The sequence below is a fragment of the Triturus cristatus genome, chromosome 6, assembly GCF_964204655.1.
Source record: "Triturus cristatus chromosome 6, aTriCri1.1, whole genome shotgun sequence".
In the NCBI taxonomy this organism is placed as follows: domain Eukaryota; kingdom Metazoa; phylum Chordata; class Amphibia; order Caudata; family Salamandridae; genus Triturus; species Triturus cristatus.
The window spans coordinates 293,295,436-293,319,574 of NC_140589.1; positions in this window are offsets into that span (position 1 = coordinate 293,295,436).

Here is a 24,139-nt window from a genome sequence, read left to right on the forward strand (position 1 = left end):
GGAACCTGCACCACCCACCTGCGACTGACCCAGGACCACCTCACCTTCAGGAAACGCCTCAAGACCTGGCTATTCACGCAGTAGTAGCAGATCCCCCCCCCTCCCATTAGCGCCTTGAGACCCGCACGGGTGAGTAGCGCGCTCTATAAATGTTCTGATTGATTGATTGATTGCCCATGTCAGTCATACTGTGAGATATTATTGAGTTTGGGGTTTTGAGAACAGAAACAAGACAGGCAACATGAGGAGACTGTAACATAAGTCAACCAGTTGCTTACGGCTATAGAAGACAATAGCATGTTCCAATGAATGTGAAAACGTGTTATAAAGAAGTGGAGCCCAAGCATTTTGTTGATCTTCAACAACAGAGTAGATAGTCTTCATTTTATGAGCAAAAAGGTGGGCTAGTTTATCTCAGAAAGACTAAGATCAAGTAAGTGCATGCTAAGGTGTTCTGGAGACGTGACGAAGCTCAAGGGTGCAATCACTTGGCATGTGGAATTGCCCGCACCATCAATATGATGGCAAAGATACTCACATTTAGCAGCAAAGGAAGCTTTTTAAAGCATGTCCGCTGTCCTATATGTTTGCTGGGAATCCGCACTGTAGGAGTTCCAAACAGCTGTTACAAGTGAGAGGTGAACATCTTTTTTCACCTTCATAAAAAGCAAAGATTAACTCTTTAAACATTTAAGCCACCCCTCCGCCTTGTTGGCATACCTGGTCATGATGCAGAATTCTGTACCCCTTGCCAATTGCAAAAGTGCAGCCAGGGCCCACTGCATCATGGAGCCAAGTTTCTCAGAGGAGAAAATAAGTTCTCAGTCAGAAGGTCAATAGAGCCTGGGTTCAAGGAAGCAAGCAATACATGTTTGGAAACCCATGAGCTAGCGCTGCAAGTATATCCTTAGCACTCTTCTACTGGCTTTAAGGATCATTCACAAAGGGCTCCAATGGTGATTTTTTCTAGTGCCAGAGTGCCCATTTATTCCACTGGTCATTTCCCCAGGGGACTGGAGCCATTGGAGGTCACTGTTTGAAGGCCTACGGCCACTTCTAGTGTCTGTCGCACTTTCTACAGCTTCCCAAGGTTGATTGCAGCAGGCACAGAGAGAACTTCAGAAGAGAATGAGAGAGAGAGAGAAAGGGAGTTGCAAGAGAGATTGGAGAGGAGGAGGGAAGTGGAGAGACAGAAAATGGGTGGATAGAAACAGAGAGCAATAGAGTGAATGAAGGAAGTGAGCTAGCTGCTTTGACTACTTTTTGCCAGGGCCGATCTAAGGTCCCAACCCTGATTTTTAGCACATTTAAAAGCATATTAAGCCATTAATATTTAAAATACGTGAGATTAATCAGATGGCAGTGTACATTTAGGACTGTGAAGGTTATACAAACTACCAGAAGAGTATCACATTCTCTGCTAAAATCCAGGTTCATACCTCTCCAAATAAGCATTTTCCAACATTTGTTCATCCATGGCGGAGATGGGATTTTCTTTGGCTTTATGTCAGAGTATATGAACAGCACTTGCATTTGTATCAGTGCAGACTGACAGACTAATCCATCAGAGCAAAAACTAGACCGCTCACTCTTAGCACCCCGACGAACGACTACACTCAAAATGACCATTGCTCAATGGGAATAGCCGCATGAAAAAAGTCATCTGCCTGCAGAGCTTATAAAGGGACTTACATGGGTAAAATTGATTGTCAGGTGAATAAGAAACACAGAAAAGCAGCTGAGTGAAACAATATGATTCAGAACTCAGGGGCATATTTAAAAGCCCCTAACGCCACAGGAACGTCACTTTCAGTGACGTTCCTGTGGCGAGACGGGCTTCCCTTTATTTACAAGGCAGCGTTAAGCCACTTAATGTGGCTTAACACTGCCTTGTAAATAAGGCCCCAAATTTACAAAGGTGGCGTAAATATGGGGCAGCACCAAATTTAAGACCAGGAAAAACCTGGTCTACCCTGGAGAAACAAGGAGAAATGCTTTATTAATCCTATGTAGCACACATAGAAACAGCAAAACACCATTGATTGTCTATCTGCAGGCAGGTGTCCCTTCCTGCACATAAATATTAATAAAAGAAATGATGGTTTGCCAGTTCTTTTTTTTTTTAATTTCAATTATTTTTATTGAGGTTTTTGTCATAAAAATGAAAACAAAAACAGCACATACAAAGCTAAACATTTAGTCATACAAAAACATAGAACAAGCACAAGTTCTGTGAATTCTATAATCTATGGTACCCTCCGCTCCCTTCTGTTTCTTTTATAGTCTGCCCTTCCCCTCTGTCCTAGGACTGGGTCTAGGGTGTGTAGAGAGGAGATAGGGGCCTGAGCTGCGGTACGTGTATAGGAGAGTTCTATGTGTGCTGCATTAAGTAGCACGCATAGAAATTTTAAAACACCATTTCAGATTGTTTATGTGCAGGAAGGGACACCTTTTTGCACATAAACAATCATTCCCCTCAACGCAGGTACCCCTACACTATGGTGCAAGAGTGCCTATATTGGCGCTAGGCAGCTATATTAGCGCCAGCGCAGGGGGAAACGCATGGCTGAACCATATTCTTGTGCGAATCAGAAGTGGTGGAGCGCGGCGCCAAGCCAAGGAGGCTAACAACGCACTCCCCCACTTTCTTGTAAATCAAATCAAATCAAACTTTATTCGTATTCGTTTTTTTCAGATAAAAGCATAAAAGTCACACAAACTTCAATAAAACTCCACATTTGTACAGAATAACCAAACAAAGTAGCCAGTGTGATCTGATTACAGTTTAAAAATAAATCCCACTATCAAGGTTAATCACAGCTTGACCTAAGTCAGTACAGTATCGTTTGAAAGAAGTTGTAAAAAGCAGGTCCCACTCTCCTAAAGCATGCCTTCTTAAGAATTGGAATGATAAAAGACTTTCTAGGATCCTCATAAAAACTACAAAACATAAAAAATTGCATCAAGTCCTGAGGAGACCGACCGTCGCAGTCACAGAGCATCAGGCACTGACCTCCATTAGCGCCACGGGGTTGGAACAGGAGGTAATGAAAGAGGTCGAGCCTAAATCTGGTCAGTAGGAAGCGATCATGGTTGCTTTTGATCCCTACAAGATATGGTTCAGTAGTTGGCACAGTTTTCAATCCATTGTACCTGCGCACACTGGGCTTCCTCAGCTCTCCTGCTTCTCTATCACAACAATGCCTTGTAAGAAAACACTCTTTTATGTAAGTGAAATCCATCTTACAAATACTATCTGGGTTGACAAATAATTCCGCCCTGCCCAGGCTGTGGAGGCCGTCTTTTACAGACTTTAGCCAACGGATGCGATTAACATCGTCGAGGGAAAGACAATCCTTTAAAATATCCCTACCAAGAGCTTTTTCTTTCTTGGCCCAAATCTTTAACCACAGTGCTAATGGACGAAACACCAGTTCGTCTGAGAGAAAAGCCATCCCCAGCTCTTGGTGCAGGACGTAGGACAGGGCACTCTGCGGTAATGAGAGTACCCATCAGAAAAGTGTTTTCTGCAACTTTGCAGAGCCTCCGTCCCAGTGTGGCCCCATTTCCTTGTAAATATGCCCCTCAGTATCTTGGCATTGGGTATAGGGGCTGTGGCAGCAAAAGGGCACCTCACATATTGAGACACCACAAACTTTTCCTAAAACTTACTTGTCACATTTACTGGATCAGAGGAGCTGTTAAACCTCAAATTAATGAGTCAATGTGCACCCCCAAAACACCAATATTAATGGAAATGCTACATATTAATAAATCGGGATTGAATGGGTCCAATCAATAACTGATTTCTGGATCTATGAAAAGTTAAACGGTTTTATTACAGAATTCATAAACAAGGGATATAGAGTTATTTGCCATTATCGCTGTCAAATGAGAGTTACACGTATAAAGTAAAAATCAGAAAATATTCTCAGTGGGCAGCAAAATCAGAAAAGAATCGGACACTATCCCTAGTAGAACAGGAAAATCTTCTGGCTCACCCCTAAAATCGAGGGGTTTTATACACAATTCCTGCAAAAAATGAAAACAATTTGTAGAATCATCATGGTATGAGCTAATGTATTATTTCTTCAGCAAAGCAGAGACAAGAGAAATAAACGTGACTTACCAAAATACCTAAGCACTAACCCACTACATGAATAAATATTGAGCACCCTCTATGCTTCCATCATCCAGAGATATTCAGACAAAACAAGACATCTTGTCAATTAAAAATACTATGTGAATTATTTCTTCACAGCGAAGAAATGGAAGATATGGCAACATGTTGCAAGATACATCCAAACAGGGGAAGGTTCGTTGGGAAAAGAACAATAATAACAGCGGAAATCTAATTCATTTCAACTTGACTGTGTGCTGGGGAGCATTGTGGGGAGAGGATGAGTGCAGGGGGGAAGCACCCTGACCGTTTTAATAATTCTGCACATGCGCACTGTATGCCCTAGGGGGAAGAGGATAGAGGTGCACTTCCATCTTTAAAAGTTCCTAAATTCTTGAAGAAATTAATCAGTATTGTGTGGCTATATATGCAGGCAAACAAGTGACAGTAAATAAATGAATATAGTTTTCTCTAGGGTCTTCAATCTGTCTAAGCACTAGGTCAATTGAGCTAAGACATTTTCACTTAGAAAATAATATCATAGATATAACATACACAAAACTATTACCTACATAGCATAAATCACTATGCAATATAAACATTTAAATATCAATTATCAATGTATGTTTATATTTTGAGTTATAAATTAAATCGCTGTAGTAGTAAAACAAGCGTATATTAAAGTAAAATAATTCTTATTGTTCTCAAGATGAAGTTCTACATAAATATTGGTGTTCCTAAAATGACAAATAAATAAAGACAGCTATTGCATAAATATCAGGTGCCTCTAACACACTGTAATCGTATGTTCATAAATATGTATACATCAATAAGCAAGTCAGCCTTTGCAAAGTTAATGTTCTTTCTCTTTAAACACATAAACTCTGTTCACATAAAACAAACTTCCCTTTCAGACATTACCTGGTGCCTGTAATTAATGCGTTCTGTGATTGAAGTTAAAATGTCTTTCAGAGTTTCAGCTGTGTTGCTGTTAAATATAACAATTATTTCATGGAAAACACAGGGGTAAGTCTACTGATGACATGAAATGCCACAACAGTAGTTTCAGTGCACTTGTAAAGGTGAACTTTTAAACTGGAATGTGCTTCATTTCTTTCTCCTGAAAAGTATGCTGAATGCTTGAAGTTCAGTCTCTGGTTAATCTCTGAAAGTTCTTACGGTGTATTTCATAGCTTCCTTTATGGCCTTTCATGATTTAGGAACTAAGGCTTCCAATAAAAGATTGGACACCTGTATTGTCAGGGAAGAACCAGCCTCACATTGTATATGTCACTGCGACAGCTCTAAGTGGTTCGAGCCTTGATGTAACTGCTCAAGTGAACAAAGTTTTCAGGAAGAACTGGGAGAGGGAGAGATTCAACAATTACAATCATGTTATTAATCTAGGTGCAGAAAGAATCTCAAGACGTCAGAGAAGAGACTCACTATGGGATAAAGAGGTCCAAATCTAGGACAAGAGGCAACAATAAGATTTGTTTGGAATGTATTAATCAAATAATATCTATCAGAAAAGTATTAGACATGGTGGAAACTATTAGGTGCTCGAAATCTCAAGCGGTGTATTAACAAATATCTAACTATGATTTGCCAAATATGGGGGATATTTACAAGAAAAGGGCAAATTTGGCCGCGCTCCAACATTTTCAAAAGGCAGGGATGCACCGTATTCACAAAAATACGGCGCACCCCTGCATTTCCCCTAGCGTTTGCGCTAAAACAGCTGCCTAGTGCCAATGCAGGCACTCTTGCGCCATGTTGCAGGTGCCTGCAGGGGCGAATGTTTATATGCAGGAGTTGGCATAGAGTGGAATAAAGTGTTGTAGAGTGGAGTGTTGTAAAGTGGCTTATAGTAGAGTGTCATGGAGTGGCGTAGAATGGAGCTGAGCCATAGAGTGATGTGATGTAGAGTGGAGTGGAGTAGAGGGGTAGATTGGATTAGCGTGGAGTGGAGTGACATAAAGTGTGGTGGTGTATCGTGGAGTAGCAGTGGTGTACAGTGCAAGAGAGTGGAGTAAAGTGTTGTAGAGTGGAGTATAGTAGCATGGTGTAGAGTGTTGTGGAGTAGAGCATCAAAGAGTGGAGTGGTGTGGAGTTGAGTGACATAGGATAGAGAAGAGTGGACTAAAGCAGAGTGTCATAGAGCGGAGGATGTAGAGTGGAGTAGCAGTGGTGTATAGTGCAAGAGAGTCGAGTAAATTGTTGTGGAGTGGAGTGTAGTAGCATGGTGGATATTGTTGTGGAGTAGAGCGTCATAGAGTGGAGTGGTGTAGAGTTGAGTGGCATAGGGTGGAGAAGAGTGGACTAAAGCAGAGTGTCATAGAGTGGAGGGCGTAGAGTTGAAGGGTTTAGAGAGGAGTAAAGTGTCATAAAGTGGAATAGAGTGATGTGGCATAGAGTGGAGTATCATATAGTGGAGTGCTGTATAGTGGAGTAGAGTGGAATGGCACGCTGCAGAGTAGAGTAAAGTGCCATAGAGTGGCGTAGAATGGAGTAAAGTGCCATGGAGTGTCATAGATAGAAGGGTCGTACAGTGGATTGTCATAGAGTGCTATGGCGTGGAGTATCCTTGAGTGAAGTTGCGTGGACTAGTGTGAAGTGTCATGGAGTGGCTTAGAGTGGAGTGTGGTGAAGTGGAGTGGCATAGTGTGGTGTGAATTAGAGTGGCGTAGAGTGGAATGTCTTAGAGTGGAGGGGTATAGAGTGGAGTAGGATGTTGTAGAGTGGAGTGGTGTAGAATGGAGGGGCATAGTGTGGAGTATGGATGGTGTGGTAACGCACTGCCATTGCAGACAACACATTTCCAATTGAAATGGCAGTTTCATTTGCACAGACAGTGTTACTGCTAAAACTATACAGTGCACAAGCAATAATGTGTGCAAATGTTATCACCTAGTGTACTGATTTGTTTTGATTGTATTAAAATATTTTTTCCACTTCACTATCGAATTACCAAAAAATGTGCTTCATTTGTGCTTTCATAATTCTAATATGTCCTAAAATATTCGCACAGTTCATTTACAGACATTGAGATTTTGTTGTGTGCTAGAAAAAAAACCTTTCTTTCCCAATAACCAACAAGATTGTCACATAAATCATTTCACTTAGAAGTCAGTGAAAGAAATGTACGCACCAAGCTCCCTCTGAAGACAGAGCCTGACATTTGACCTCTGTCTTTGAACGCACAGCAAATGGGACAAGATAAGAACACAAGTTAAAGGCCTGTGTGGTATCCTGTGAATCTGTGTACATCTCTGTATCTTCATAACACTTCTGTGCTCCTTTCATGACATCATGTGCTGGAATGTAATGTTAGTTGCTGGGATGTGTTCTGTCCTGGGCTGTTGAAGGTTCCAGATCAGTTATCAGCAGGCGCATGCTGCGGCTGGCTGGGGTCTCTGATGTCTATTACTTATTAAAATCTCTTACCTCTTCTTATGAGTCTCAGAATCTTCCTTCATTTGGGACTTAACAGCCTTTTTACAGAAAGTGAACACTCGTGGAACAATACAAGGAGTAATGGTAAATAAGGTTTACTCCACTGTAATGACAAAGACATGATGGACAGCCTAAAACAAATAAAGCCAGCAAATAGAGAGCCAGAAAATGTGAGTTACAAACCGCAAAGTCAATGGTAGGCAATGGGTTGAATGCATTCCCAGGGAAGCTTTTAGAATACCCAAAAGATGTAATTTCACAACCAGACAGCTACACTGTCTGGTAGGCTTCGAACTAAAAATGGCACAATAATTATTGGGATCGGCGGTGTCACCTCAACGTGAATAAATACCCAAAAGCTGTTTTCACTATTTGGGTTAGGTTAGATTTTGTATGATGTGACTTAAATCTTTATATTACATTTCCGCTTGAGAAAATGCTAGAACAATGATGCATTTATTCCTGTTTAGTTTAAATAAATCTAATGTGATGATAAGAATTGATTTTTAATATGTGAACTTTAATGGAAAATTAACTTTATAAGTGTATTTTATGCTGCCTGGACAAAACTGGTTTAGAACCAGTTTTGTCTCTCTGCCGAACCCAGAGTCCAAAACATATCCTTGAGTGAGAGTTAGCAATCCTGCTCCCATAAGACAATGGCTTGACCTCTTGGCCCAGGAAGCTGTACTGTCACCAACTAGTAACTTAACCAAGATTAGGATAGAGGCAGCTGGCAAGTCAAAGGACAGCTACCTCTTTTGGCTTACTTGGAAATGCCAAATACCAATGGGGCTTGCAGGATCTGCTCCCAATTCATTCAGTCCTAGGGCCCACATAACCTTTGGATCTAGCTCTGGTTGGAGGAAGATCCAGTTTCAGACCCTGTAAAAAGGGAGGATTACTCCCCTAAATAGGTGCATGGCTAAGGGAGAAGGCTAGAAGGGGTTAGCCATTTTAAATGTAGGGATTCTGGGAATTCTTACTGTGAAGCAAATAAGAAGTAATGTAAAAAGAAGTGGGCATAGTGTGAGAAATAGGACAGAATTGGGCGTGGTAGTTCTCAATTCACTGACTAGTGCTCAGGGTAAGATTGGCACCCCACCATTACCTTTACCATTTCAGATCACTATCAGGCCTGGAAAGACAACACGTAAAGAAAGAGGACCTTGCTGTAAGAAAAGGACTGAAGAATGTATTCTGGCCCCTAGAGACTGTAACCCTTTCCAAGGGTCAGGTTGCAGATCTCCTTTTTGAATGCTCCATGAACACAAAAAGCAGAACTCCTCCTTACTTCAGAGGGTTCCCCTGACCATAGAGGACTATACCCCGCAGTAGGGACATCTGGAGCCTAGAGGCCTGCCCTAAGGATCTGGAGGCTGCAGCAGTTATGAGGAATAACCTTTTGAGCATGTGAAAAAAAGTGTGAGCTAGTCATTCTTTTCACTGCCAGAGGACCGATACAAGCTGCTAAGGCTTATCCAGGGAGCTTGCACCCTCGGCAGGCAGGTTCACACCATTAAAAGTTTTTTCTGCACTGCAAACTGGTTCAGCAGGACCTCATGGTAAAAAGGTAATCAGCCTTGTGGATCCCATCACAGCTGCGATCCATGCCTTCTCTCACTAGATGATTCTAAAAAGCAGATAACTCAGACTATAAAACTATAAACCTGGGTGAGGCAGCAAATCTATTCCAATTGTGAAGCAAACTCAGGGGCTACAAAATCCAGCTTTGTCCCACTCTGGGCTTTTGGCACCAAAACCAGCTGCATTATCCGCAGCTCGACAGCAGCATATCTTACTTTAAAGGGACTGACCAGCTTCGGCTTTTCATCTTGCCACATTGGAAAACTTTGAGTTCCAAGCAAGTGACTAAGGGCCATATGTAGGAAGCCCAATACTGGTCGGTAACGGCCGATTTTCGGTAATTATCCCGTTACTGACCGGTATTCAGGCTTTTGGTATGTAGGGGGCACATTTCAGGATTCGGTAATTTACCGAATCGGTAAAATTACGAATCGGTAATTTTACCGATTCGGTTAATACCGAATCCTGAAATGATATGTAGGGGGAGTGTGTGGTTGTTGTGGGGATTCGTTATTTACCACCAACTAAAAGTTGGTGGTAAATGACGAATAGCTGGCTAAAAGCATTTCTTTGCACTTTGAAGTGTGCAATGTGGCAGACATACATGCCCTTAGGGCATGTATGTGCGCCACATGTGCACACATGCAGGAATCAGGGGTGCAACAGGGTGTCACTGTGACACCCTGCCACCCTTGATTGTGCTCCCCCCATTACCGAATCGGTATTTACCGATTCGGTAATGGTAACTGGCTTCCCATTGATTCCTATGGGCCTCCTGGCCCATAGGAATCAATGGGAAGCCAGTTACCATTACCGAATCGGTAAATACCGATTCTAAATTACCGACCCATTCCGAATCGGTAAATATTACCGATGGATTACCTACATATCATTTACCACTTCATAAATACCGAATCGGTAAAATTCGGTATTTATGAAGTGGTAAATGTTAGGCTACCTACATAAGGCCCTAAGACACAAGATAAACACATATTTGGCCAGTTCACTTTATCTTATTTTGATCATTTTGGAAAATAAATGTTTCTCTAGTTTTGAAATTTGGCCTAGGAATTTCATTGTGTTGTTTTCTTGACTTTACGACTGTTGGTTCTCCTTAAATTTAACTTTCTCTGAGGAATTACTGTCAGGTCACTAGACAAGATAACACAGAAATGTCTCTGAAGATGCCAAACGTCTAGAAGGTGGAGAGCAGGCCAAAGGAAAATACAGACCTATTTAGAAAGGACAATTTAAGAAATTGGGTTGTTGGTTGACTGGGGTGGAAGCCCTGGTCAAGCAGCAATTACAATCCCTGTCAGGATAAGGCACAAGCAAATTCCAAATTAACCACCTGTGCTCACCCACTTGGCAGCTTGGCACAGCAGTCAGGCTTAACTTAGAGACAATGTGTAAAGTATTTGTGCTACACTCCAAAAAGTAAAACAGTGAAAACACACCACAAAAGGAGCCCATAACAGATTTAGAAAAATAGGTTCATTTTTACCAAATAAAACAAGACAAAAATCCGATTAGTCGAACAGGAGATATTCAATTTGAAAGATTTTAGTGATAATAGCACCAAAAAGCATAAATCGCCAGCTGTGGATAACTGGCTGTGCCGGACGGGGACAAAGTCACAAGTTCAGGCCGACCGCGAAGGAGAGCGGGTCAGCTACAGGGAACCAGTTAGGCCCATTAAACAAAGTACCTTAAACCATGGATTGTGGAGTATTGTGTAGATCTGTGCTAAAGATGCATCATGCAGGCAAAGCGATGTTTTAGTTCCAAGAGGCAGCTAGGCTATAATGTGAGTTCCTGTTGCATCATCATGGAGGGTCTAGTTGATGGGGCTTGCAATGCGAAGTCCAGCAACGACGATTCAGCACGCAGCTGGTGATGCATTGGCTTTGAAGAGCTGCGAGGCTGCGATGCGGAGTCTGACATCGTCGTCGAGGCTGCTATGGACGAGAGACGCATGGGCCTGCGCCAATGATGTGTCGCACACCAGCAGTTACGAACGCCATGCGGGCTGCTACGGTGAAATGATTCCTTGCGAAGGGTCCAATCAATGCATCAAGGGCGATTCATTGGTTCTGCTCGGGGATGAGCTGGTCAGCAGAGAAGACACTTCATTCTGCTCAGGGATGTGCTGCTCAGTGTCTGAGGTCCTATTTTTATACCCTTTTGCACTGGTTCTGGATGGTGGGAGAAGCTTCTATACAATATATTTGAAGTCTATGGTATTCTCTGCCTCCTCTGCTCTGGCTCCAAGCAGCCTGAGGTGACAATGCATGACTGTTAGGCCTTTTGTGTGAAGACAGAGCACAGCCTATTCAGGTGTAATTGAGGCTGAGCCCATCACCTCCCTCTCATCCTGCCAGTTACGGCCCTACCCATCACACCTAAGCTCCCATTGTGTGTGCCTGTATAGGAGGAATACATAAAGCCCAACTGCCAACTACACCCAGTCATGTGCAGGCGCCAAATGGCTAAGGCGTGAAAATCCCAACTTCTAAAAGTGGCATTTTCAGAACTGTAATCTAAAACCGGACTACACCATGAGTTAGGATTTTAAATTGGGATTCGAAGGACACCAAACATGAACAAGCTATCTCTTCTCATTTGAAAATAGCACTTATACAATGTAATAAGGCAACTCCAATGTTATCCTATGGGAGGGATAAGCATTGCTATAGTGAAAAATGAATTTTCACTACCAAGACATGTAAAACTTAAAAATACATGTCCTACTGTTTAAATACATTGCACCCTGCCCTCTGGGTATTCAGTCTGCTTTTAGCCTTACCTTAATTTTTTTTCTCTTCTCTAATCACCTGCCCTTATTAATTTTGCAATCTGCTTTTAGCCAGGGTTTCTTAATTTTGCCTCCCTATTCTCTTCTTACCAGTGCTACAATGTCTTTCCATCATACTTCAGCTCTTGAGCTGGACTTCAGATACCCTTGGGGGATTGTTACAGTGTGCCTGTACTTTGCACCTAGTAAGCAAATATCTTGTTCATGTGATACATGTTTTTCGCCCTTTCACTGATTGTGCTTTGTCTCTCAAGATTGAGACTTTGCTAAACCTTTTGAATATTGGTCAAGTATGCTGTGCCTTCCAGACTGGATTTTCCATCAACCAGTCTGCAGGAGCATCTGTCTACCAACTCTCCGTTTCCCCTGAGTCCTCTTCATAGACCATAATACTCATATGGGGATGACTTGACCCATAGAGGGAGAAGGAGGGGCTGTCCTTGACATTCTCAACATTATCTAAACTTTGGTCGGGACACACCAGGAGTGGAGTAGAGATTCACCAGTGTTGAGACTAACCAGGGTGTGTTGATTAGGCTGGTGTAAGTAGGTGGATAATTAGTAGGGGTCGGTATTCACCCTCAGCTACTAATAATACCACAATCACTCATAGGTCCAGTCAAGCTTCAGTAAGTTAGTCCTTGCTCAACCCTTGAAAGTGTAGCAAAAGATCAGTTAAGCTTAACTAAGGGGACAGGTATGTGAAAGCATTTAATACCACCAAAATCGTAAATAAATAAAAGGCACAACACAATAAAAATCCAACATCAATATATAACAGTTAGAGAATATTTTTATATTTAAAATAACGCCAAAACTATAAAAACTACAAAAATCCAATGTAGGGAACCAGAGATATGAATTTTTAAAGATTAAATTAAAAAGTGTGCATTCTAGTGCTGAAACCTTAAAGCAACACTCGCAGCTTTTTGGTCATGCTGGACCTGGACTAAGTCAAAGTTCTAGACCAACCGCAATGGATCAGAGGATGGAGGGCTAGGTCTTGGTCAAAAGTTTACCTTTGGACTTAGGGCCATATTTATGACCCAATTTGCATCGCTCTTGCACCACGCAAAGTGGTGCAAGAGTGACGCAAACAGAAAGTCAGATTTTTGAAGCAACGCAAAGCCAATTTGCGTGACTCTGAGTGGCTTCAAAAATCTGGAGTTGCGCAATGCAGCACACATTCTTGTAAACCTGGGAATGTGCCAAAAAGATACTCCACCCCAGGGGAGGCGTAGCAAGAAGAAATATCTTTATTTCTCCTCGTTACTTCCCCTTTATATGTGTGCTGCATTCTGCATTCTGCAGCACACATAGAAAGAGAAATATACCTCTCAGGATTGTTTTTGTGCATGAAGGTGCCCCTTCCTGCACAAAAACAATCCTGCATGCAACACACCATGGTTCAAGGGTGCCTGTGTTGGCACTAGGCAGCCCATTCTGTGCCAGGGTAAAAGCCATGTGCCATAAATACAGCATATTCCTGCCCTTTCCCAGTGATGTAGTGCAGTGCAGCATGGTGACTTACTGCACCACTATTTCATAAATATGCCCCAGGTCTTTTTCTTGGAGCTTTTCTTTCATCAACGGGCTCTTTGGTAGGTCCTCTGTCTTCTTGGATCCGAAGTTCGATTGATGACGGCAGCATCCAGCAGCGCAGTGCCTCAGTGAGGTCTTTGTTCTCAACGTCAACAGCAAGAACTTCCAGAGCTTTCAGCAGGGCAAACCAACACGGTCAGACCAATTCGTGAGTCGACAATGGCGGCTTGACTCTCGAAGTCGAGTCAGTCCCCTCCTGGCGCTTTTCTACAAAATAATACAGAAAGTTATCAAACTTTGAGCTCTGGTTGTCTCTGAGTTCCCTTTGGAAAAATATGGGTCTAGGAGCGCCAATCAAGGATTCAGAGACTCTGGATTGCCTCTTAGTGGCTGGGACTCAATTTCCCACAATGCACTTGCACAGTCCACTGAAAATCCAGTTGTGACTGGTCAAATGGGATGATCCTCTCCTTGGCTTTAAAAGTGACTTCTACGTGCTGTGTTGTACCTGTTGCTGATGGTCTGTTTCCTTTTCTGTCTCGCTGCTCATTTCCCACTCTCCCACTACCCACCACCTAGCTCCCTGCCCCCCTCCCAGGCCCTACTTAATGGAGGCCACAGTGCAACCCTGTTAAGCAGGTCCTTGCACCATCTCCCATTGCTGCAACCAGGTCTACCTTGCACTGCTGGTGTGCCGCCTGTGTGACCTTTCCCCACTTGCCACCAGTATTAGCCATTTCCTTTCCTGTATTAGTTAGCCAATACTGCTCTGTTTTTCAACTAGATAGTTGCATTTCATTTCATTGTTTAGTTAGGTAGTTTGAGCCAGTCTAACCTTTTTCTTTCCTGTCGGTTTCCATTTAGCTTAGTCAGCCATTTATCTTGCACTGCCATTTGTCTGTTTACATTTCTGTCTCACCACTCATTTCCCGCTCTCCCGCCTCCCATTTCCTGCCACCAAGCTGCCCATCCCCTTCTAGGACCTACTTAATGGAGGCCACAGTGCAACCCCGATTGAGCAGGTCCTTGTGTCATCTCCCATTGCTGCAACCAGGTTCTTCTTGACACCGCTGGTGTGCCACTTGTGTGACCTCCGCAGCTTGCTGCCGTACACCCCCAGTATTAGCTGTTTCCTTTCCTGTATTAGTTAACCCATACTGCACTGTTTTTTAACTGTATAATTGTATTTCACTGCGTCTGTTTAATCACGGAGTTTGACAGTCTGACACGTTTTATTTCTTGTCAGTTTCAATTTAGCTTAGTCAGCCGTTTATCTCTCACTGAGGATTGTCCGTTTACTTTTTTGCCTCCCTGCTCGTTTCATGCTCTCCCGCCTCCCAATTCCCACCACCCAGTGCCCCTTTCCCCTCCTAGGACCTACTTAATGGAGGCCATAGCAGGACCACATTGAGCAGGTCCTTGCACCAGCTCTCCTTGATGCAACCAGGTCCGCCTTCCTACCGATTGTGTCCTGTTTGTGTGGCCTACCCCCCTTGCTGATGCTTGCGGCCAGTATTAGCCGTTTGCTTTCTTGTATTAGTTAGCCCATACAGCACTATTTTTTAACTGTATAATTGTACTTCATTCCTTCTGTTTAGTTAGGCAGTTTGAGCCAGACTGACCTTTTCCTTTCCTTTCAGTTTCAATTTAGCTTAGTCAGACATTTATCTTGCACTGCCGATTGTCTGTTTACTTTTCTGCCTCTCTGCTCGCTTCCTGCTTTCTTGCCTCCCGCTTGCCCCCTCCTAGGGCCTACTTAATGGAGGCCACAGCACTGCCAGCACACCAAAGGCAAGCCCATCGACCCCCATCTGTGCCTGGACTGCGCCTAGTGCCAGGAAACCCTGGTTCTTTCACCCTGCTCAGCTACACCGCCTCAAACCTCCAAGCCTTGGACCCCAGACGCACTGACTGCTGGCACACAATCCCATGCACTACCAGAGGGCCGACTGTCTGCATGCACTGCCACTTCACCTGCAGCACAGAAGCAACCATCAGCACCAGAGATGCCACAAACACGACTGCATTCGCCAAGCCGACAAGACCACCAAAACGTGACTTCAGTGCATCCTACTCAATGTACGATCCCTTGGGAACCACATCACAAAGATCTGGGACATCATCTCATCCCTTGCCAAGGATGTCATCTTCCTCACAAAGACCTGGCAGAACCCTGCCTCCTCACCGGACATTGTCACTGCCACCCCCAAAGGTTACAAGATAACGCACCAGGACCGCACCAACCAACATGGAGGTGGAATTGCCATCATCTACAAGGACACCATGCACTGCATGATCTCCTCGAACTTGGCCCCGATAATGAAATACCTTGACTTCCAATTTCAAAGATGGAAAAAATACCATCAGAGGTACCCTCGCCTACAGACCACCAGGACCACTCCCCAGCTTCTGCAACGCCATCCCAGACCTCATCGCCCTGCTCAACACAGACTCCAAACTCTACATCTGCCTATTTATTTATTTATGTTTGAGTTTTATATAGCGTAAACTTGAACTGAAGGCATCAGAGCACTTTATAAGGATTACATATACATCTTTTGCAGGAGGTATTACATTAGTAGGAAGCAAAAAGTAATACAATATAAGGCGAAGAGAAGATAAGCAGTGTGGGAAGGAAACAGGGGTGATTTACGAGATAAGGTACAAGTGGGATGTATATAGTAAGACAGTATATAGTAGGGGCAGATTATACAGAAAAGGGTGGTAATGGAGGTCAAAGTGAGCAGTGTGTTTGTCCGTCATGGTATTTGGTAGGTCAAAATAATTTAGGTGGCTAAGTTTAGGTATGTGTTGAGAGAAGTTAGTTTTGAATTTTTCCCGAAGTGAAGGTAGGATTGGTTGTCACAAAGTTCCTTAGGAAGGGCGTTCCAAATTTTAGGGGCGTTCTCTGAGAAGGATCGAGAGAGAGAGATTTGTTTATCTTGGATTTGGGAGGACTGAGGATCGTAGAAGTCTTTTTTGGCCCTCTTTGTTACAAAGTCACCCACTTAAACTCTGGTTGTTCCTTCTTCAATGCTGCTAGTCCCCGAATCCCTCCGAGACCAACCAGAACCACAAGAAGAGAATTAACTCATGACTCTGTCTGATTCTGAGGGGAAGGAGGGAAGTGGAGGAGACAAGAGAGAGTTTGTTGGTGAGGTAAGTTGGTTTTCCAGAGTAGAGGGCTTTGTGGGCTATGCACGCTGTTTTGAATATACATTTTGCTTCATATAAATTGGTAGCCAGTTGAGTTTCTTGAGAGTGGAAGTGATGTGGTTGAATCGTCTCTCTCCAGAGAGAAATCTAGCTGTAGCGTAGATTGTGGACTTCATTGGCAGAAGGTGGATTTTTGGGGTGCCAGTGATTGTTGCATTGCTGTAGTCTAGCTTGGAGATGACTAGGGATTGGATTACAGTCCAAAAAAGATAAATGGTTTGATCTTTTTCATGTGTTTTCGTGTGTAGAAGGCAGGTTTTGCTGAGCCATTGATATGTTCTTTCTTCGCTAGGCTTTTGTTGAAAGTAATCCAAAGAGATTTAACAGAGTTGGTTATATATATTTTACAATTTAGTGCAGTTAAGCTGTCATGCCAGTTGTGGATAGGGTAGTGATTTCTTTTAGGCTGGATGAGGAGGAGTTCAGTGTTTGGGGGGTTTAGTTATAGGTAGTTGTTGGTGAGCCACGTTGGTGAGCCAGGTGCGGATCAAGGATAGAGTGTTGCTGAAATTTTTGATGTCTGTAGGTCATGCGATTTTGATATAGATTTGGGTGTCATCTGCATAAAGATGGTAATAATAATAATAATAATAATAATAATAGTAATAATAATAATAATCTTTATTCGGCAATAAGTACAGCCGTAAAAGAGACAGTTTAAAAAGCAACATTAGATACATTAGTTGGCTACATATCAATCAAATGTGCAAGTTCGCACGGTGACCATTATTTCTTAGATCATGGCTGTGTTCTTGACTTTATTGGGCTTCCTAAAATCATTTTTAACTTTAAAACCGAATCGGGCAAACCATAGTCAGGGGTTACTAAACACAATGGAACAGCACAGGTAGTCCGTAATAATTCACAACAGTTCATTACATTTTTACCAGCATAGCAATATGCAAATTCGCAACTGGTCTTGTGAGCTCCAATCACCTCTAGTGTTTCTTGACCTTAAAGCAGATCATAAAAAGTTAGTGACACAGAAAAGAGTGTAATCATTGGCTAAAAGCTGTAAAAACAATAGGGCAACACGGGCATGCCTAAATCTAAGTTCTTTTAAAAGCCCTTAAAGTAAAAATCATCTGGGGTGCGTAAAATATTTACAGAGAAAGACGAAGTGAAGGGTATCCTGTGGAGACCTCTTGTCGCAGCCACAGGGACCTCTATCTTCTATATGTGGGGCAAAGCCAAAGGGCAAGGCCAGTAAGTAGTGAAATTGGTTCAGTCTAAAATGATATAAAGATGGTAGGCAATCCTGGCTTGTTTCCAGGTCAGTGCAAGGGCTTTCCTTTTAGGGTTTGAAGAGGGCAGAGGATAGGATTGAGCCATGGGGGACTCCTTGGTTGACAAATGTTGCTGTTGAGGTGGACTTATTTAGTTTGATTAGGTTAAATCTTTCATTCAGGTATGATGAGTACTGTTGTAGGACATACCTCTGATGCCTGCATGTTGTGAGAGGGTGTTGAGAATAATGTTGTTGTTGATGGTATCAAAGGCCATTGAGAGGTCTAGAAGAATTAGGAGGCAGGCTTCCCCCTCATGGAGGTATCTGTGTAGGTCATCAGTGCTGTTGAGGATTTCAGTCTCTGTACTGTAGCCTTTCCTAAATCCAGATTGGAATGTGTCATGTAACTTACATTTATCAATGTAGGAGACCTCAACTTCCAACACAATGACCCAAATGACACAAAGACAACAGATCTACTGGAAAGTATGGGCAACGTCAGCTTCAAGCAACTTGCCCTAAACACATCACAGGACACACACTCAACCCCATGCTCACTTCCAGTGACAGGGTCAAGTACAATTGCACCTCACAGCTCATCTTGACCACCGACCACTACAGCATCCACTTCACCATCTCTGGAGCCACCCGAATGGGCACCCTTCCCACCAACTCCACATGCAGAAACTGGAAAAATATATCAGAGGACCAGTGGAACAATGTCCTCACTGCCCACCTCCAACACATCAAATCCAACCCAGAAAAAGCCACAAAGAATGTATCCCAATGGATCAGAGATTACGCCGACACTATTGCCCCCGCCAGAGCCAAAAGACCTGCCAGAAGAGCCAGATGATTCACTGTGGAACTGAAATCCTCCAAATGCACGAGCCAGCAACTGGCGAAGAAATGGCACATCAGCAAAGAGACAAGAGACCATGCCACGTTCAACACGGCACCACCTCCTGATTGAAGCAAAGAAGAACACCCTAGCAGATCGAGAAGCCAGCACTAACTGCAGCAAGGAGCTTTTCACCTGGTATACTTTTTTCACAACAAGATCTCAGTCATCTATAAAAACTCCAAACCCCAACCCTCTGCCACCAACAACAGCAACCTGCTCACACCATCTAACACCAAGCATGAACACCTGCTCATCCACTTAGGCCCCCTCACAACTCAGGCCACAATCTCCATCATGGGCTCCGTGCACTCTGGAGCACCGACGGACCCATGCCTTCACCACATTTCCAACCTCGGAACCAAGATGATTGGCGATGAACTCAAGAAAGTCCTGAATCTCTCCTTCCCTGTGGACTAGAAATTCGCTGAAGTGAGGCCCCTCCTGAAGAAAACATCCATCGACCTAGAAGAACAGAAAAACTACGGGCTGATCTCCCTGCTCCCCTCAGTGAAGGTTTTCAAGAAGGACATCAACCAGCAACTCTCTGAACACCTGGAACACAACCTCCTGGACCACTCTCAGTCCAGATTCCATGCCAACCACAGCACCGAAACAGTCACCAATGACATCAGGGTCCTCTGGGTCCACAGAGAATAATCAGCCCTCATCCTTCTGGACCTGTCTGCCGCATTCTTCATAGTCCCCCACCACATCCTAATTACAGACTCCACCACATCGGAATCTAGGGAGAGGCCTTTAATTGGATCCGCTCATACATCACCAGAGGAACCCAGAGAATCTAACTCCCTCCATACACCTCTGAATGCAGGAACATCATCTGTGGCATCCCCCAAGGATCGCCCCTCAGCTTCACCCTCTTCAACAGGTATATGACTCCCCTGGCCAACATCGTCAGATCTCATGTACTCAACATCATATCCCATGCTGATGACACCCAGCTGATCCTCTCATTGTCCAAGGACCCGTCCACTACCAGAGCCAACTTCCACAAATGCATGATGAATGTCACAGTATGGATAAAGGACCACTGTTTCAAGCTCAACATGGACAAGATGAAAGTCATCATCATTTGGAACAATGCCTCACCATGGAACGACGCCTGGTGGCCTGCCGAGCCTCAACCTTCCCCCCACCCTGACAGACCACTCCAGCAACCTTGGCATCATGCTGGACAGCAAGCTCTCCATGAAGAGTCAAGTCAACGCAGTTTTATCCACTTGCTTCTACATCCTACGCATGCTCTCCAAGATCTTCAGATTGCTCTCAATCAACACCAGAAGGACCATTGGACAAGCGCTTGTCACCAGTAGACTGGACTGCAGGAACACACTCTAAGTAGGACTCATCATACATCTTCTGAAAAGACTAGACAGTACAGGACGCAGCGGCAAGACTCATCTTGGACCACCCCAAACGGACCCACATCACACCATACCTCAAGAAACTCATTGGCCCCTGATTCAGAAGAGATGCCAGTTCAGGATGCTGACCAACGCATACAAGACCCTGCACGACAAAGGACCAGCATACATCAACAAACGCATGACCTTCCACCAACCTACCAGTCCCCAACCTACCAGACACCTGCGATCCACCAACCTTTTAATCGCTGACACCCCATCCCCTGCAGCAACAGGAGTACATTCCTTCTTGCACCTGGTGCCCATGTCTTGGAGCAGCCTCTCCCTGCACCTCAGGGCCACCTCATCACTACATGAATTCAGGAAGGGATTCAACCTCCTCTCTCCTGGGCTTTGAAACCCTCATGCATGATTTGCCGCTCTCTACATATCCTTGATTGATTGATTGAGGTTTCCATAGGTTAAAGGGAGGCTCTTGTCTCACAATACTGGACAATCAGAAGTGCTGTTACAGGGCTGCTTTTGGTAACTTCAGGTTAGTAAGTTCTAAAACTACTTCACTGTAATAGTTCAATTAATTCTAACTATGACAAGTTGTTGGATTTCATGTGAACATTTATTTGATACTTTGAATGACATTGCTAGCTAGCTGAAAAACAAATAAAGACTTTATTAAATTTAATACAGCCTTCCCCATGTTAGGCTATGGGGCTGGCAGCATTACAATAGGGAACAAGCATTTGCAATGCAATAGGTCCTGCATAGCTAACAGTTTGAGCTATTGGCTTTACTAATAACAATCCAACGCCAATAGCTCAAACTTTCAGTAATGAGAGAACTACTGCATTGCAAAGCAATGGTGACACTCGCGCTTTAGCTTAACATCTAAAGCACGAGTGCCGCCATTGCTTTGCAATGCAATTGGTCTCGCATTACTTTAAGTTTGAGCTATTGGCGTTGTATTATTAACAGCACTGCCAATAGCTCAAACTTTCAATACACATGTGTAAGTTGCCATCCGGTTTTTGTGCCAAAACCACTGGACTAAGCCATTCAGACAACTCAATGGGTTCAATAACCTATGCCTTGCATAATCTTTGTAATTCTGATTCCAGCTTTTCTCTAAGCGTAAAAGGTACACTCATTGCTTTATGCACACATTGGACGTTATTGTGCTTAAGTACAACGCGGTGTTCAAATTTTTCTAAGCAACCTAATTTTTCTTCAAATAATTTAGGGAATTTTGTGCTCCATTTAGTTGTCTCAGTATCTTCAGTGGCCAAAACATATTATGGATGGTTAGGGTCTAAGGTGATACCCAGCATGTTTTGTTCACACCATCCAAGTAATGATCTTCCCTTTTCCACTACATATACCTTGCTGGTAGCTACCTTTCCTTTGTGGGACAAAGATGTGGTATTTGCATTGTAATTGTAATTGTCCCTTGAAATCTATTACGTGGAGCGTGGGGTGGAATACTCATTGTCACCATCATAAGTTCCAACCAGGACGTCAGTCACTACTGGTTAGGGGTGGGCGACAATTTCCGTTCCGCTCCCGGAAATTGCGACAATTCGATATTTCCGCGTTCTGACCAGAACGCGGAAATGCTGAATTGTCGCAATTTCCGGGAGGGAACGGAAATTGTTGCCTGGCCAACCACAACAGGAAGCACTTACAGATATAAATAAAGCAGGGGCCCGAGTGGAAGCTCAAATTCAGTAACGCTTTAATCAGCACAAAACATTCAGGAGCTAGGTCGAGGCTGGGCAGGTGTGCTTTTCCCCCAGGTCGTCGTCACTTACCCGATCCGTGATGGAGCTCTGTGCATCCATGACTCTCGACTCGAGCGCAATCCCGGCGTTGTCTCCAGGAGGTTCAGTCTCCTCATCTGCTGCTCTGCTCGGTCTCTGGCCCATAAACAGAAGGCATGTGAACTGCATGGAAGCCCCGCCCCACACACCAGCGGTGGGCAACGTCTTCCGCCCTTTCCCCCACTGATGGACAGCTGACTCGAGGGACCCCAGGAACGTCGGCGCCGTGTCAACGTTACAGACACACATGGTCACTGTAACGGCAGAGGCAGGCCGGAAGCACCAATTTCCGCGATCACGGAAATATCGCGTGATCGCGGAAATTGCGTGCATTCTCGCAAGAATTGGCGGAAGTGCCTTCCGCCAATTCCGCCCACCCCTACTACTGGTGTCCTGGAGTGGAGGTTGTACCGCCTGGCGCTCACCTGTTTCCTGGCTTAATAAACCTTATCTTCCTACTCTACGTTTCATCATTTCAACAATTGGCAACGAGCGGAAAAAGCACATAGCATCAGAATCCACGGGGCAACAAAGAAGAGGAAACACCTTCATTGATTTTACTTTCTCAACGGCAAAGGACTTCGTCGTGCCTGTGGCTGTGGACGAGGCAGAACAACCTTGTGGCGTTTCCGGATCTTCGGTGATGTATACCGGAGCAGGGATAACTTTAAAAAAAAAAAAAGAAAGAAAAGGAAAGTTACCTTTTTGGTTGGGGTTGTCGCGTGAGCCAACGGCGGCATCATTCAAGCAGCTGTACGCGAGCGGAGTTCTTGCTGCCGCATGCGCATTGTGCAGTCATCAGCAGGCACGTCATTGCGCAAGGTTACGTACGTGACCTTTGCGTGGCGGCCATGTTTACCTACGGAAGATTAAGGGGAGATCGGAACTGCAATCCTAGTGCCGGTATTGAACGTTTTTAAATGGCAGGGTTGCATTTGTAAAGCATGTGTTAAGGAAGACTGCAGGAAACAGGTGAGAGAGTTGGGGTTTAATTATTAACAATATCTAGAGGAATTGGAATCGTTTCGAGCATCAGATTCTTGTGGATTTTTTTTTTTTTTTTGGGAGACTGTACCATACTTAGAATGGTTGTGGAGACCTTGTATGAGCAACATTAAATCTATTTATGGATCAAGGGGACCAGGAAATAGAAGGAAAAATGGCACAACAGAATTTCACAATTAGTAATCCACATGCATTTTGGGTGAGTGGTTCTCAGCCCAGCATTAAATGGGTGGAATGGAAAGAGTATTTTGTTAATTATATTGAGGCTATCGATGAAGCAGGAAAGATGAAACCTGAGCAAAAAAAGAGGATTTTACTTCACTCTTTGGGCCCAGTAGGTTTAAAAACATATTCTCACATGTCAAAAAGTGCGGGAGGAGAAGAGAATGTGTTTGACGCTGCCTTGAAAGACTTGGATAAATACTTTGCACCTAAAGTGTGCATTGGTGTAGTGAGACATACATTTTTTCAAAGGAAACAAAATAAAGAGGAACTTGTGGATGACTGGCTGGATGATCTGAAAAAACTTGCGATTGACTGTAAGTTTGGAAACTTACATGGCGATCTTATCCGTGATCAATTGGTCATGCACAGTAACAATTCCTCCATCCAAGATCGATTGTGGGTGAATGGAGATGCACCTTTAGATGATATTTTGGCGATTGTGAGAAAAGCCGAGATGTCTGGGAGGTGTGCCACAGTGGTCAAAGAGTCAGAGAAAGACAGTGGAGGTGTGTTTAAATTACAAAATCATAATAGGATCCAAGGACAAAATGTGAATGGACAGTGGTGGAACCAATTACAAAGGAACACAGTAGTAGAAAGAAAATGGGAAGAGAGAAGATGCTATCTTTGCGATAGCAGAGAACATCTAGCATTTAGTAAAAATTGTCCTGCATTAAAAAAAAAATGTGGCATATGCGGGCTGTTAGGACACTTCAGCAAGATGTGTCATAGAAAAAATAATGTAAAAATTGTGAGTATCAATGAGGAAGAGACTGAAGGGGATGCTAAAGTCGAAGACAGTTGTGTCAAGAGTTTACAAGCGAACTATCTTTTGAATGTGGTGG